The following is a 16234-nucleotide window of genomic DNA, read 5'->3' as shown; positions in this document are numbered from 1 at the left end:
AAAATAGTCTGGAATTGGAATAGACTGGTTTGGAATTACTATGTTCAGGAAGTTAGTCATAAAATGGTGGGATTTTTGAAAGTGAGTGTACATTATCATTAATACTTTTAGGGGGTTGGTTTTACTTGTTTCTTTTTAGTATGTCTTTTCTTTTGGTTCCCTTTAAATACTAATATGCAAATGGAACTTCATGTAAGTTGTAATATAAAAACACTAGCAATACAGCAAATTACTTTGATGTCAGTTTATTAATAACATCTCTTTGGAGAAAGTATGGCAAGAGCAGTTATATCTGTTGAGCTGATTTTAGTGACGCTGACAACACAGAACACCAATGCTAACATGTAAAGATCCAGTTACCTGAATTATTTTGCCAAATTTAAGCTGCAAGTCTACATAGTTTGATGTAATTATTTTTTCTTCCTGTAAATTTAACTTACTTTAAAAACTGCAGTGACTTCATGCAAGCTTAAGTGTTGTCCATGTTAACTATAGAATCAAGCACATGACTGAAAGGAAGCTGTAGGAACATTTATTCAATTTCCCTTTTTTTGAAGCACAGAAGGTGTCTGGACTGGCTGTAAGTGGTGTCCCCCTGTTGTTCAGAAGTCTCCCATATGGCTGATTCCCTAACTTAAGTTGCTTCCTGCAGCATTCCATATATGGAATTAGCCAAAAAGGACCAAGCCAATTGCAAGGAGAATAACTCATCACTATTCTTTTTATACCGGTCCATTATGTGTCTGATGATTGTCCTCATCTACTCTCTCCTCCTTAGATTGAACCCATCTGTTTTAATCTTTCTTTACATTTTTCTCACCATTAAAACATTAGTTCTGTGGTTCCTGCTTGAAGCCGCCTTTGAAACGTCAAATGAAGCTTGAAAGCTTCAAGTTTCCAACCATGGCTGCCACTTGTGGTCACTGCTGTGTTCCCAGCAGCTTTCTGGTGGTGTGTCCCTCACCAGTCCCTGAAGTTTCCTGCTACTGGTTGGCAAACTGCTCCACAGCCCAGGGGCACTACCAAAAAACCACTTAAATTAGTTTGACTCAATTTGACTTTGGCAGACTCAGTGGTTGCTCCTTAGCACCTTGCTGCTGATGAGGTGGATACAAACTGAGCACTTCAATAGCTGTTTCAATGTTTTTCCACATTAAGTAATTCTTCTTAATAATAATAATTCTTTTGGTGGTGATTGTGTTACTGGCAGGATGTTTATTCCTTTTCATCACAGTCACCCTCTGCTACATGCCTGAATTGTAAAAATAACATAATTGCAGTGCTAATGGCTGGCAGTCCTCAGAGTGCCAAGCTCTGAGACAGCCCTCGAGCTTTGTGCAGTCTGGCAGTCACTGCCTTCTGCTCCAGGCCACAATTAATCTCGCATCAATTACAATTAAATTTTACTTCACTTTCTGTTTAGCAGTTACCATGAAGTACAACATTCTTATGGCTTTACATTTGCTCTGTTCTTCATGCTCTGTGCAAGTGTTCCACTCTTTGCAACAGTAAAAGCAATCATCATCCAAGTCATCTGAATCAAAGATCGAACCACCCCGAGAACCTTTCACAGCACAAACTCCTGAAAAATGGTCTTTAACTCCATGGGGTTTTCACTTTTTCAGAGATGAAGCTGAGTCGCCTGGACTGGACTGAAGTGTGTTGATAATCTGCAGGGCTGAATAGCCATCATCAGCTTTGTTTTCATTTGTTCATGACACAGTACTTAAATATGGCAGGCAGAGGACCCTCAAATACTTTGGCAACCCTCTGATCTGAAGAAATCATGGGAAAGTGACCACTTGCCACTTTTTCAGTCACTTTTCAGATTAGAAGCAATCTTGCAGAGTTGCTTTGAAAGTGGGATTTTGACTTGGCACCTACAACTTGAACACTTTCAAGGGAACTGCCTCCTAGGAAGAAGTGAAAAGCTTTTTCATGGAATCCTAATTCTGAAAAACTAATCTGGGGGAAAAAAAACAGCTGCAGTGGTGGAGGTCAACGTTCTCCATGCCAGGTGACACTTCCAACCACAGGCAGCAGGTAGGAAGTGATTTCCTGTGTTCTCCTGAGCTGGGAAAGGGCTGGGAAATACCTCTGTGTAGGTACAAAAATGCTGCTAGCAAGGATTTTCTTGCTATTTTCTAAGTCCGTGAGAGATTTTTCTCTCTCACAGAAGAGGTAGCAGGGAATGTAAACAACCAAGCCACCTGCAACCTTGAAAAGTCTTGTTTATGGTATAGTAGAAAAATATTTTGACAATGGATGTTTTAGGATTTTGGCCAATCACCCCCAAGGGGTGGCTGGTCCTTTGTCCAATTAGACTATGAAGAAAAAAGTCTATAAAGAGTTTGTAAAATAATTAAATAAATCAATCTTGCTGCACAATTCCTGCCTGCTGGATCTTCTTCTCCTCCTCCTCCGCTATGGCTGTGGGACACGGTGATATACCGTAGGAACCAGGCCAGCAGTAATACCTCTGGGTGCTTATTACACACGTGGGGTCACCACCATGCAATAAGGTTAAAGCCTGCACAGCAATCCATCTTTTTCTAACCCCAGTAGGTAAATCCCATGGGTAGCCATGAGCTTTAGGCTGTGGCACTACTCAAGGCATGGGTTTGTGGATTTAAAGATGGGATGGCACAGCAGGTGGCAGCAGTGGCTTCCAGATCATCTACATCTCTAGAAATACCCAACCTTTAGGTGCTTTCCTGTCCTGGGCAGACAATGGAAGCCACAGACATGGGTGGTGGTCACCTTGGATGGACACCAGCAGCTTTGTCCCTAATGTGCCAGACCTTCCTTTCCTACACTTTGCCAGGGGCAGGCTCCCATTTCAAATATCCCTAGCAGAGCATTCCACAGGAAGAGGTCCCTCGTACCCCCTGACCATGTAGAAACACATTTTAGATGCTCCCATTTTTATCTCCTATGTTAACATAACAACCAGTCCTATATAAAGAACAAAGTACCCGGACAGAGTTCCTTTTTTATTTCTCCATTTAAGAGCATGAGAAGAGTTTCAGGGTCCTGACATGTCTCTTAAAATTCCATGGATCCCTGGCGGTCCAATTCAATGGCAGCCGTAGGAAATATTGATCAAATAATAGGTAACATTTTCAGTTTCTCAGTGGCAACCATTTCTTCATGTTCTTTGTGTAGTGTTACCTAACTCAAAGTGGAAAGTTTCCACTATATTTAAAAGCAAAATACAAAAAAGGAAAGAAAGGTGAAAGATGCTCATTTTGAGGCAGGCTGTGCTTAAAGGAAGACTCTGACCAAGTGCAATCCACCCAGACAAGCAAAGAGAAGCTGATGCTTTTACTTAAACATAGTGCCTGGAGGGAGGGAAGTAATATATGACTGTGATTTATGTGATCTCTTCTTAGCTGCAGTGAAATGCTGAACAATGACTAGAATTCAGGGGATTGAGATGGGTGGTTTTAATAACATTTGAGTGACAGCAGTTCGTCATTTCTGGGGACTCTGAAGTTTTGATTTCAATTCTCTGCTCTGTTTTTGGGGTTTTCTTTGTGCTGTGTTTTTGTTTTGCTTTAGATTTGGGTTTTTTGTTTTGCTTTGGTTTTTTGTTTGGTTGTTTTGGTTTGGTTTTTTGTCTTGTTTTTCTTTCTGGGAGACGTTTTTAGCAGCATAGGAAATGTAGCTTCTCAAAAATACAGGCTTTATACTAGCAGCTCCTTCTTCAGAAGATGAGAACATAGACCCTTTAGCTAGTTTTGCTGTTTATTGAATATTAAATTAATGCTTTCTCTTACTAATATCAAATTGCAATAACTTACTGATACCTTAGTAGTATCAATATCTTAATATTAATTTCTTACTATTTTTCTGTTGGCTAGAAGGTTTCCCCGCTTCTTATGCTAACTAGTCCTTCTCTGTGCTCGGTCTGTCTCTTCTTTTGAAGAGTTTCCTTTGTTCTCGCTGGGTTTCTGGGGTCACTGAGCTGGGGGTCGGTGGTCGCCGTCTCCCCGTGCCTGAAGCACTTTTATCCCCGGTCAGAGCCGATTTCAGCACAGCTGCTGAGTTGGCTTTATGAGTTTCTTCCTCATCTGGGAAGTTCTGCCGAATGTCCTTGTGGCCTGTCCCTCCTGCATCCTTGGTGTCCCCTCTGAGCAGGAGCTCCTTCTCCCCAGGCTTTGGGCACCTGCCCTTAGCTCTGACACCACTGGTGCCTGTCAAGCCCTAAGCCTCAGCCAGGAGATTCTCCCGACAAGGAACTGATGTCCCTGACACCTGGACATCAAAGGCAGCCCGTGTGGCTCCCTCAGGACGCCGGGCAGGCTCCGGGCCGGCCGCCACCTGCGGGGCCTTGACACTTTTCCTCCTGCTCAGAGGGAACCTCCTGTGTTTCAGTTTGTGCCCTTTGTGTCTTGTTCTGTCGCTTAGGCACCAGTGCCAAGAGCCTGGCTCTGTCCTCTTGGCACCCCTCCCTTCAGGCATTTCTATACCCTGATCAAGCCCCCCTGTTGTGAAACAAGGCTGAGACTTTTGAGAAGAAAAGTCAACTCGTTTATTTATTAACTGCTGAGAGCGGGAACCCAGGATAAGCTCAGGCTCCACATGACAAACCAGAGTAAAGCAATACACAAAGGACAGTGAGATCCACTAGGTGCTGCCTTGGACTCCAAGTTCCGCAGGAGGACCAGATGCAGAGCACCTGGTAGCTTTTAAAGCCTTTGGTGCCACCGGATTGGTGCATTTCTCAATCTGCGTGCTGATTGGTCCCTTTCCTGTTTGCTGGTTGGTCCATTCCTCCGTGCGTCCCTCACCAATCATTTTCAAATGAGTTCTCTTCATTGGTTGGCTCGTTCTCCAATCCCAGTCCAGGGCATCGTCCTCATCCCTTGTACCCTACGAAGCAATGTACTAGAAAGTTCCTTCCATTAAACCCATTGGGTCCTTGTTATATCCCCATCCAGTGGTTACATTCCAGCATTACACCCGTACAGTCTCGCAGCTTCCCTTCAATTAACATGTCCATCTATTCCACCCTCCACTCCTCTCTTTTATATCTCATCTAAACAGTAATAACCAACACCCTGAAACCAATTCATTTATTACACCCCCGTGGACTTCTGTAGCCTCTCCTCCCCAGTTCCCTCAGCCTTTCTTCCTCTGAGAAATGCTCCAGCCTGTGAATCATCTTCATGGCCTTTCAGTGGCCTCTCTCCAGTGGAGACACAGCACTTCAGGAGTGGCCTCACCATTGCTGAGGAGAGGGCAAGGGCTCCTTCCCTCAGCCTGCCAGCAACGCTCCTAATACAGTCCAGGCTGCCCTTAGCCTTCTTTGCTGCAAGGAGATGTTGTTGGCTCGTATGAAATTTGCTGTGGACCAAGACCCCCAGGTCCTTTCCACAAAACTCCTTTGCAGCCAGCTGCTCCCAGCATGTGCCGGTGCCTGCAGTTGTTCCTGCCCGGGTGCAGGACTTGGCACTTTGTCGTGTGGAACTTTGCCAGGTTCAGCCCATTTCTCCAGCCTGTCCCCATCCCTCAGGATGGCAGCACGACCCTCTGGCGTGTCAGCCACACCTCCCAGTTTTGTGTCACCAGCAAACTCGCTGAAGGCAGGCTCTGCCCCACCATCCAGAACGGGCAGAATGGGACGAGAAGAGCGCTGCCAAGGATGGGCAAAAAGGGGCACTTTCCTTAGGGAGAGTAGGCCAGGAGAGGCGTTCTGGTGTGACAGAGACACGTTCAGGTGACAAGGTCCCGAAGCTGAGTGGGCTCCCAGAGCAAACAGCAAAGGCTTCTTTGCTGGACATTCCCAAGCACAGCCCCAACTCGAAGCAGAGGGAAGAAGAAAAGGGAAGCGAGGAGCTGGCAGAACCCGGGAATGCTTGTGGCTGGAAGGGACCCTGCGCAGGTGTTAGGATCCCACGAGGGAGAGATGCCTCTGCCCGAATGAAAGTGCAAAGGAGACCATATGAGGACAACATACTGATTTTATTTAATATGGATTTTATTTACCAAGAAAGGGGAGGTAGAGAGATAGAAAGAAATAGGAAAGAGGTCTCAGAGCAGAAGATAATCAGTTGGGACTAGATGATCTTTAAGGCCCTTCCACTAGCAACCATTAAATCCTGGTCTAGAGACAGGAGGCCAAATACTCACTCTATCTACAGGAATATTTATTCAGAGGAGCTACAAAAATAAATCAGAACAGAAAATCAGTTCTCCCTCACTGTGCTGCAGGAGCTGATGTGTTAAAAGGAAAATGAAAGCAACCCCTTTTTACAGATGAATGAAAAACAAATGTTCACCTGCCCTTCAGAGATCACTGCTGTGTGACTCATCACAAATCTGTCTTTCATCTTTTTAAGGCACACCCCATAATTGTTCTGCAGTTGCCCAATATTAAAGAACAGGGAATTGACATTTATTGTGGTGCTTGCTTTCTCCTGACATGGAGAATCTCCTGATCAAGCTTTTCATTTCCTTCACTTACAACTCATCGTATATGTGCATGTCCAAGTATATTATAGTTAGACCTGGTTTAGGAACTGTTTGCTCAGCTTGACAGGATTGGGGGACAGAGCTACAGCTCCTGCACAAATAAACAACTGATGATTGTTAGTGATATGTAAAATGTGTGGAGCTCAGGGTTCACCAGAACGCCCTGCATCCCTGTTCACTTCAACTTAGCACTGGCCTGAGAGCAGCTCTGCACATAACCAGCAACTGATTTAGAGCAATCTCTTCTTCTTTACTGAGTCCCACTTCTCAGAGCTCATATGGATGAACTGTGAGGGTTTTTTTGTGTCATTTCAGGAAATGGGCCAGGATCACAGAAAGTTCATGGCTTCCCTGTCACAAACCCCATGTCGATGTACAGCTCCAAGGACTTTCCTAAATACCCCGGGGAACTTCAACAAAGTAAATTTCCCAGCTCTTCCCTTCTGGATTATGTAACATTCCAGTCAGATAGGACCCCAGTCCAATGGTACACTCCTCTGATCCCTTGCCTAACAATCCCATGGACAAAAAAGGGGAGGTTTTATTTTGTTGTTGTTATCTTAAAACTTTCATAGCACTGTACTAGAAATGAGGGCTCAAGAGTTTCCTAAGATATAATTTCCCACAGTTTTTGTTGCACGGCACCTCAACAGGAATGCAACATATCCCTTATCTATCTGGGCTGGCTCTAACTCCATTAGGGATGCAGTAAAACTAATGAAAGGAAGGCTTCCTCACCCTGCTCAGAAGAGCATAAATACTCCTTGTTTATGCATATTTCACTATGATCATCATTTTCTAATGCTGCTGATATTGATGTCTAACATCCCAGGGATTTCCCACAGAGAAATTTGCATTTAGAGTTTTACAGGGTTTGTTTCATATATATGTAATTTAGCCAGAAAACATCAGTGGAACGTGTATGTGATCAGTCAGGGATCACGTTGTTCCTTGGAAAAAGACTGTTTCTGGTGTTCTTGAACGTTTATAAGGCACAACTGGTGCAATTCAGATATGACCCTGCACATTTCATGATGCTGTTTTCCCATGTTTATTCCTGAGATAACATGGCTTCCTTGTGGACTTGGCAGCTCAAGCCCAGGTTTCCCATAGCAGAGTCTCAGGCATCTGGATCCTTATAGCAATTTATTCCCCTCGCTGGTGCCACAGGTTCCTGTGACCTTTGAGGGGCAAAGGGTCAGTGCCAGTTCTTGCCTGGGGCTCCCACCCACCAGAGCTCAACCTGCAGCTCCTGCAGCTGCATCCTGAGCCACCTGCACTGATTGTATTCCTCAACTCTGTGGTATGGGGAAAGCATTTTCCTTCTCTCACAGTCCACTGCTTGGTGTCTGCGCCTCTATTTGTGTTTTACTGCAGTGAAGTGAATATGTCAGTGAAATACCAACGTATTTCATAGCAAAGAGCAAGCATCAATTAAGTCCATAACATGTTTTCTTGTATGGCATAGGAGGGATAATTCAAATTGTAACTGCCTAGCAATGGTCATTCCTGACCAAGGAATGTTCTGACGTGGACAGAATGAGGGCAAGAAAGGGTTACCCTGGCTGGAGGCAGGGATGCCAGAGCCAGGGCTGCTCCCTGTGAGGGAGGGAGGGAGTTTCCACTGGGTGATGAGATAAGAAATGCTGCAGCATTTTGGTAGCAGTGGTGCAATGGGGGCACTCAGGAGCCACTTTTGGGAAGCAGAACTGGTGCTGGGGACTGGACCACAGGGATGAGGTGCCCTGTGCCAGCACTGACACGATGGATTCCAGGGCAAATGTAAGGAATCAGCCCGTGCCACATCTTTGCACTGTCCTTGTAGAACCAGTTATGGCAGTAGGACTCTGCTCTGGACATTGTTCATTAAATGTTTTTGCATTTAAGCACAAACATGCTTAATCCACCTCGAGGGATACAAAAGTCTCCCAACATTGTTCTGCTGGATCCTTTGCTACCATTTAATTTCCTGTTAGCAGTAGTATTTTACATGAATGGAGGAGCTCATCTCTGTAATTTTTAATGTAACAAGATTAAAGGGACCGGCAGGAGGAAGGTGATGCAAAGCCAGTTGCACCTGAGCAGTTCACGGACAATCAAACACACCACGTGCTGTGTTTTAGGTTTCAGACTCTCCCTGCCCCACCCAAATTGTAATATTTTAATGCTAAACAGCTGTGAGGAACTGCCTTTATTTGCCTTATCGGTAACAGATGGCACTCTTCTATTCCTAATTTATTATCAGAAACCAGGGAAGTAGAAAAATGGTTAGAGAAAAATATCACCACTTGTAAATGTCCCGGTGGCAACTGTTTAAATACCGTCATCATAATGATCATTAACAGATTTCAATACCCCTTGAACAAATAGGTTTAATATTCTAGATAACAAAGTTTTAATTCTTAGTCACACTGTCCTATATAAATTGAAGAAATGGTCCCTGTCTTGGAGGGGGGATATTTTTCTTCATTTTTTCCTCTTCCCCATTTTTGATAGCTTCTACTCATTAGGGTTATTTAATTAATTTTGGGACTTGCTGTGTAGAGTTTGCTTTGGGGGAGTGTCCAATCCACTGCACAGTTAAAGCTCTTCTTTCTTTTTTGATACATTAGTTCAGTTTTTACTTCTGATTACCTTGCAATTTGAAGACAGAAAAATACATCACCTTATCAGCTGTTGGTGGGTTAGGCTCTTTGTTGCTTCTCAGCAAATCTTTACTCCTTTATTCGGTGAAGTTTGTACCATATACTCCCTGTACAATAGGAAATTTCATCATTTTCGAAAGAGATAAAAAAATGCAACGTGTAATTGAAAACAAGCTCAGGAGCCTGGACAACAACAACTAAGAGGGAGTTCAGATGTTAGTTCCTGGACTGACTTCAGACTCTCTTTTTAAGCTACTTCTGGGCCAGGAGTGGAGGTTTTCATAGTGTAAAAAAGAAAAGCCCTAGGTCAATATTCAGTGTCCAGGCAGGCAAAATGGCTTTGGCAAATGCACCAGCACAGACAATTTGTAAACAGAGCCAACAGTTACAGCATTTTCAGGTGAAATCATTGCTCTGGTTGATGAATCCAGCTCTGGCTGAGAGTAACCAGCCTGGGAATTCACATGGAGTTGGGACTAGCTACAGGACTCTCCATAAATATTTATGAGAAATAAAGAAATATTTTGTTTAAAGCAGAAAGGAAACATAAATCTCTATGTTTAAAAGTTGAACCCAAGTTTCTACATCATTAGATTTGTATATTTACTCAACATTCTGCTAAAGCATCAACTGAAACCACAGTCTCTTCCATGCCTCTCAAGCAGAACATCTGAATTTCACTTTGCTTTACCCATTACCACAATCACTTCCGATGACCACAGAATTTGTAGTAAAGGACCCCAGGAAGATCCACATGTTCTTCAAACTGTCCTGTTCATATAGAATAAACCACTGCTCAACACTCAAACATAGGAATCACTTCTGTCCACCACAGAAGCCACTGGAGTCCTCACACACCAACCTTGGGGGTGACATCTGGGTCTGGTCCCTTTGCTCCCTGCAGATCCCCTCTGGTGATCACGGGTCAGGGTCTCCAGGATGATGAGCTCCATGTGCCTGGCTCCATGGTGGGGTGGTGTGAAGGCCGTCAGCTGGCTTGATGACCTTGCAGAGTTGTCCTCTGACCACAAACCAATCATCATCTACCCCTGAGACGTGAGGAGGAACTAGAAAGCAGAAGCAAGCCAAGAGAAGCAGGGAGGTCGACTGTTGGATAGTTGCTGTGGACAGGATGCTAACGATAAGATAGGATGTTAGAACTGACAACTGTGTAAGATGCTGAAATTAATTAATGAGTTATTGTTATGCCATGTTTGGAAATAACGCTATGCTATTTTTAGAACAGTATGTATATTGAACCAGTATAAATGTAGATGATGCTGCAATAAAGCCAGACGAAGACAACGACTTTTTACATCAAAACTCGTTGTTGTGGCGTTCTTTGTCTGCCTTGATAGTAGCTAGCATGCCACAGGGTGGAAAGTTCCAAGTGGGGGGAGCCATGCAAGGATTACACAAGAGAAAGAGGAAGAGAGGAGGGGGGCAGAAGGGAGGGCAGGCGGAAGGAAGGATCACTGCAGTAAAAACAGGAGAGATACTATCTGCCCTGCACAGTCTGAACCACCCCCTCTGCCCAGAAAGCTTGAAGTCTAACAAATCACAGAATCACAGAATCAATTAGGTTGGAAAAGACCTCCAAGATCAAGTCCAACCTTTGACCACACACCATAATATCAACTAAACCACAGCACTGAGTGCCACATCCAGTTGTCTCTTGAACACCACTATCACCTCCCTGGGCAGTCCCTCCCAATGCTTAACAACCCTTTCAGTGAAGAAATTCTTCTCGATGTCTAACCTGAACTTCCCCTGTCTGCCCTGCACAGTTTGAACCACCCCCTCTGCCCAGAAATGCCTAACAAATGTGCAAGAAAGCTGGAAGAAGGGAAAGTCCCCAGACAGTGAATAGGTAATAGGAGCCGTAAGTCTCTGCACGCAGCTGAAGAGAACACAGCCCACAAGGCGATGGTAGGAAGGACCTGAGACTGCAGAAAACTCATTACCTGGATAGTCCAATGCACATGGGATTACCCTGGTATTAGTGATGTCAGCAGCTCTGACTGCTTCAAGTAATTTGGATCTCTCAAATTTCAGGTATTTTTGTACTGGAAAAAGATTCCCTTAATTACAATATCCAATTTACATAAGGCAATCAGGCCCCACCAAACCACACTCAGACAAAGACACTCTTGGCTCCCTCTCTGTGACTAACAGGAAGCCACACAGGGATGGATTCTCACATGAATGAGGACTGGTTTCATCCCACCCTTCACACTCTTCAGAATTGTCCTTCTCATTGTAAGGATGAAACCTGCATGTCAAACACTGTGACCCAAACTTCAGCCAAGTCAAACAGCAGACAAATACACTTGAGACATTTGCAGGAAGAGGTGGAAGAGTTCATGCACAGCAAATCACCCAATTCCCTATAGCTCATCCCTTACTAGAGAAGAACAAGGCTCAGGAACACGTAACTAAAGAGAATGCCTCGGGTTTAAGTGTTTCTCTCTGCTCCAAACCAGGGAGAGCATTCTACCCACTGATGTATTTTTCAGACCCTTTCATGCACACACCCCCCCCCAAGAATGCACCCTCTGCCAGTTATATTTTCTCTCTGATCTTTCCATTCCTCTGTTTATTTTAAAGCCTTTCAAATCCCCACCCACTCCTTCCCACCACGTGGGACATGCTGCTTTTTGCTTGCGCTGAACCAGCTTTGCACTGGAGCTGCAAAGCTCCTGCAGGAGCTGTAACTCCCTCATCTATCCCCCCACAGTGGGATGGGGAAGAGAATCACAAAAAACCCTTGTGAGTTGGGATCAGAACAGTTGAATAATTGGAACAAGTAAAATATTATCGTAATAATTACTAATTGAAATTTAAAGAAATAAATCCCAAGTGATGCAGAGTTGCTCACCACCCATGATTGATGCCCAGCCTGTCCCTGATCAGCAGTAGGACCCCTCTGCTAACTCTACCCATGTAAACACTGAGCATGGCATTCCATGGTATGGAATATCCCTTTGGCCATTCCAGCTCTGCTCCCTCCTAGATTTTTGTGCCTCTCCTCACTGGCAGAGCACTGGAAACTGAAATGTCCTTGACTGAGGGTAAACAGTAGTTAGCAACAATGAAACATCTGTGTGGTATCAACACTATTCTCCAAACACCGCTCTGCACCAGCTACCAGGAAGAAAATTAACTCTGTCCCGGCCATATTCAGGACACTGGGGAAGGGGTGGTTCTGGGGGTGGGGCTGTAGCAGCCCCCCAGCACCCCTGTCTGATGGGGTGGCACTGGGATCTGTGCAGAGATGCTCAGTGGGGGAATGAGAGACGGGGTAGGAACATGGGGAGTACATCCAACTGGATCTGAAGAAGGGAAAAAAGTTATTAGTCAGTCATTTGAATGAATATCATTGTGAGGCTGTGGAATTTCTATACCTGAGGGTTTTCAAGACTCACTGGGATAAAGCCTGAGGCAACATGGTCTGAACCACTTTGATTTATAAGGTTTGACTAGACAACATCCTGTATAATACCTGCATAATTTTATGAGTAAGGACTTTGCCTAGTTGTTTCTGTCACATAAGGATCCTGCCAACTACTGCATTTACACTATATTTTGATTTCTTTTTAAATTATGGTGTGAAATGGCTTTGAAAAATGCTTGGTCATTCATCTTTTGCATCATGCCCCATTTTTTCTGTTCATTAAAATTATTTCAAAACATACTCTCTGCTCTCAGATTTGAAATTAAATTTTGCTTAGTCTATTTTAAACATCCCTGTTGTGTTGTGTTAGTCTGTAGAACTGTATTGCCAGTGAAACAAGCTGTTATAAATCATTACATAAACATGAAAACTGTTTTCAGTGCCTTACACTAAAACATTTCCCACTAAGGGGCTCAAGTTTTTATGTTGCTGTTTCAGGACAAAATATGAGAACCAAAGTACTTGATGTGTCGAGAAAGGAGAACCCTGATTTCACCCTTCACAGCAAGTGATACTGCTCAGAGTTCCTCCTTTTTTTGAAACATAGTCCTGTGATTAAACAAAACTGATCACATAACAAAGGCACTGCTGAAAATTCATAAGTTAATCACTTGTATTGATGTACGGATCCCAAATAGAGCAATTATGTTTAACGTGTCTCAGTAATTGCATCAGCTATAGAAAACAAAGAGTAGAAGACAGAAATTTAAGATAATACATCAGCTGAAACCAGGCATTTCTGGTGGATAGCAGAGCCAGACATTCAGTAATAACTCTCTGCAAGGGCCTGCTGAGTTAAAATTCTGGTTGTTGGGGTAATGGGAAAATGAGCTTCACAGCCATTCTTACAACCCATGGAATGCACAGCTGGAGACACTAAACTAACTGACGAGTTTCTGTATGCCAGGGTGTCCCCTAATTGTTAGGACAAGATGTACTCTGCAAGTTAAATGCTTGAAAACCTTTTTCAGAAAACCTCTATGTATTTCACAAGAAAAGGCACGGGAGGCTTGAATCCATTTAATAATGAACCAGAGCTCAGAGGAACCTGAGAATGACATCCTGAATACTGCTTGGAGAGGGTCAGTCTGAATCAGACCCCAGAAAAGAAGCCTCGTTCTCAGCAGTATAGGCTGGTACAGGATTTAAGAGCAGTAAAACAATCATGGACAAATAATTATTTGACTGCTTTGGATTTAAAAGATGCTTTTTTTTGCATTCTGGAGGATGAGCAGAGCCAGACTTTGTGTTGAGGGGGGAAATCTGACAACAGAAAGAAAGGTGCAGCTATTCCTGCAGAACATCAATGGTGGGACACTGTTTTTGGATGGTCACCAACTGCTTACAGGGATTTTCAGTAAGATACTTCACCCTGTTGTTGCTCTCTTAATGCTAACCCTATTATGCTTTGTCTTAATTGCAGCACTGAATATTTGCATTTGAAAAATCCTGAAGCAATTAACTTGCCAGTCATCCCTGTGATTAATTTCAGGAAAATGTGTGATGTTCATAAAAAGTGAGGCTTTTGAGTGCTGTTGTGGCTTCATAACCTCAACTGGAGGAAATGATGAACAACTCCCTAAAAGATAAATTATGTTTAGTGTGTCTCAGTAATTGCAGCAGCCGTAGAAAAAAAAGAATAGAAGAAACTTGAGCTAATGTATCAACTGCAGCCAGACAGAGCTCACTGCTGAACCAAAACCCAAGGACATTTGGTGAATAAACTAAGATAATGCCAGATAGCAAGGAACAAAGCAAGGCCAGCTCATTAAATCTGGAATGGGTAATTTTGGCAAGGGGAGATCACAACCACTGACTCACCACCCACCTACCCAAAAAACTCACTGATTCAAAAGAGGAGAAAGACTGAGCATGAGGACTAATTAGCAAAAGAAGTGAGAGAATCATTTAATCAGTAGAAGATAAAATACTAGTTAAGAAGAGAACTCTGTGACTTGTAGCCAGTGAACATAAATGCCTTTGTGTATAAATAGTGAAAAGTTTTGGTAGTCGCTGTGCTGGCTTTGTGGATTTGCCACCCAGCACTTCCTTCTGTGCAGAGCTGTAAATAAACCAAATACCTCAACTCTGTGTGTGGATCAGCCTCCTGCACACAGGACTAAAAAAGCCATTTCGGGACAAGAGTACGACTTAGAATGTCATTCAGAGTGCTCTCCTGTACAATTAAGTGCAAGTATAAGGTGGTGAAAGAGGCCAGGAGAGCTTAGAGCTGTGGTGTCCTGCTGCAGCCTGTGCCCAGCCTGGCTGTGTGTCACATCCTGCCACCCACAGCCAGAGCTTGGGAACAGGCCCTGTCTGAATCACTGCCAGGTGAGGAATGAGGGAAAAGGGCTGGGTCTAGACAAGTGTGACTGCTGTGCAGTCAGACCCATGGACCTGAGTAAGGCAGTTTGAAACCCACCAAAACAGCCAGGAATCAAGAACAGCAGATCACTCGAGGTTATGGACAAAACCAGAGGGAGTGAGAACTAAGGGGTGGTCCTGCATCCAACTTGCAAAACCCCTGACTGAACAAAGAATACTGATGTTGCTTAACAGCTTAGAGCCTATTAACAACAAAGAAAAAATCCCAAAACACAAAAAAATGAGGACAGGAAAGCAAAGGCAGCAGAAGAGGAAGCATCCTGACCCAGTGATGTTGAGGAAATACCACAAGGTCATGAGAAACAACTTGGAACTGTCCTGAAGCAGTGCATAACAGAGACAAATCACACTGTGTGTCAGCTTTCTTGTCACCCACATCCAACAACCTCAGCCATACCCTGCAGCCTCTGGCAGCCAAGGCACAGCCCAGGTGAATGGTGGCATGGTTGCCCACCCTGGCTGGGCTGGAAAGTCTCACTGGGAGGTGGAAAAAACATCCCTCTCGTGTGGAGGGGGCCCTCACCCATGTGCTTTTTGCATGGAGGGATGAGGAGGCTGAAAGGGCCCCTGGATGGCACAGGACCAGCATCCCCAGCAGGCGAGAGTGGGGCACAGCAGCTTGAACCAGCAGGTTCTGCCCCAGGCATGAGTGAACTGACTCACTGAGATGCCTTTTTGTGGGGGAGGAAAGGTACGTTTTTGCTCAAAGGCAGTTATTTCCAAATGCCGCTGCCATTTGTCCCTGATATCCTATTACACAGTACAGCCAAGGAAGGAGGAGCTCAGCTGTGTTGTGACGAGTTTCGTTTCTGGTGTGCACTAAACATAACAGGGAAATGAAAGGAAAAAACCCAACACATTGCATTATTATTTCCAGAGCTATCACAAACCTGTCACCTTAAGAGTATGAATTTCACATTTGCCTGACAGAGCCCCTCCAAGGACTTTCATGGAGACAGTTTTGCCAAGTTGAGAATTGTGTTTTGAGGTGACAGCTGTAACAGATTCAGAATTGCCTTTGATAAATGCATTTGCTGCATTAGTGCTAAATATCCTAAGGCTACACAGTGATTAATTAATAATTCACAATTCACTAAAAGTTCAGCAATAATTAAGCTTAGTTTCACCTGGGTATCATCTGCTGAAGAGCGTTACAGAAGTGTGGCTGGTCTTCTGAGAGGCTTCAGTGAGAAGACTGAGATTTTTACAAGGGCAAGTAGTATTAGGACAAGGGGGAATGGCTTTAAATTGAAAGAAAGTACGTTTAGATTGG

The sequence above is a fragment of the Corvus moneduloides genome, chromosome 2 (assembly GCF_009650955.1).
Source record: "Corvus moneduloides isolate bCorMon1 chromosome 2, bCorMon1.pri, whole genome shotgun sequence".
NCBI classification, from domain to species: domain Eukaryota; kingdom Metazoa; phylum Chordata; class Aves; order Passeriformes; family Corvidae; genus Corvus; species Corvus moneduloides.
Note: the sequence above shows the minus strand (reverse complement) of the source record.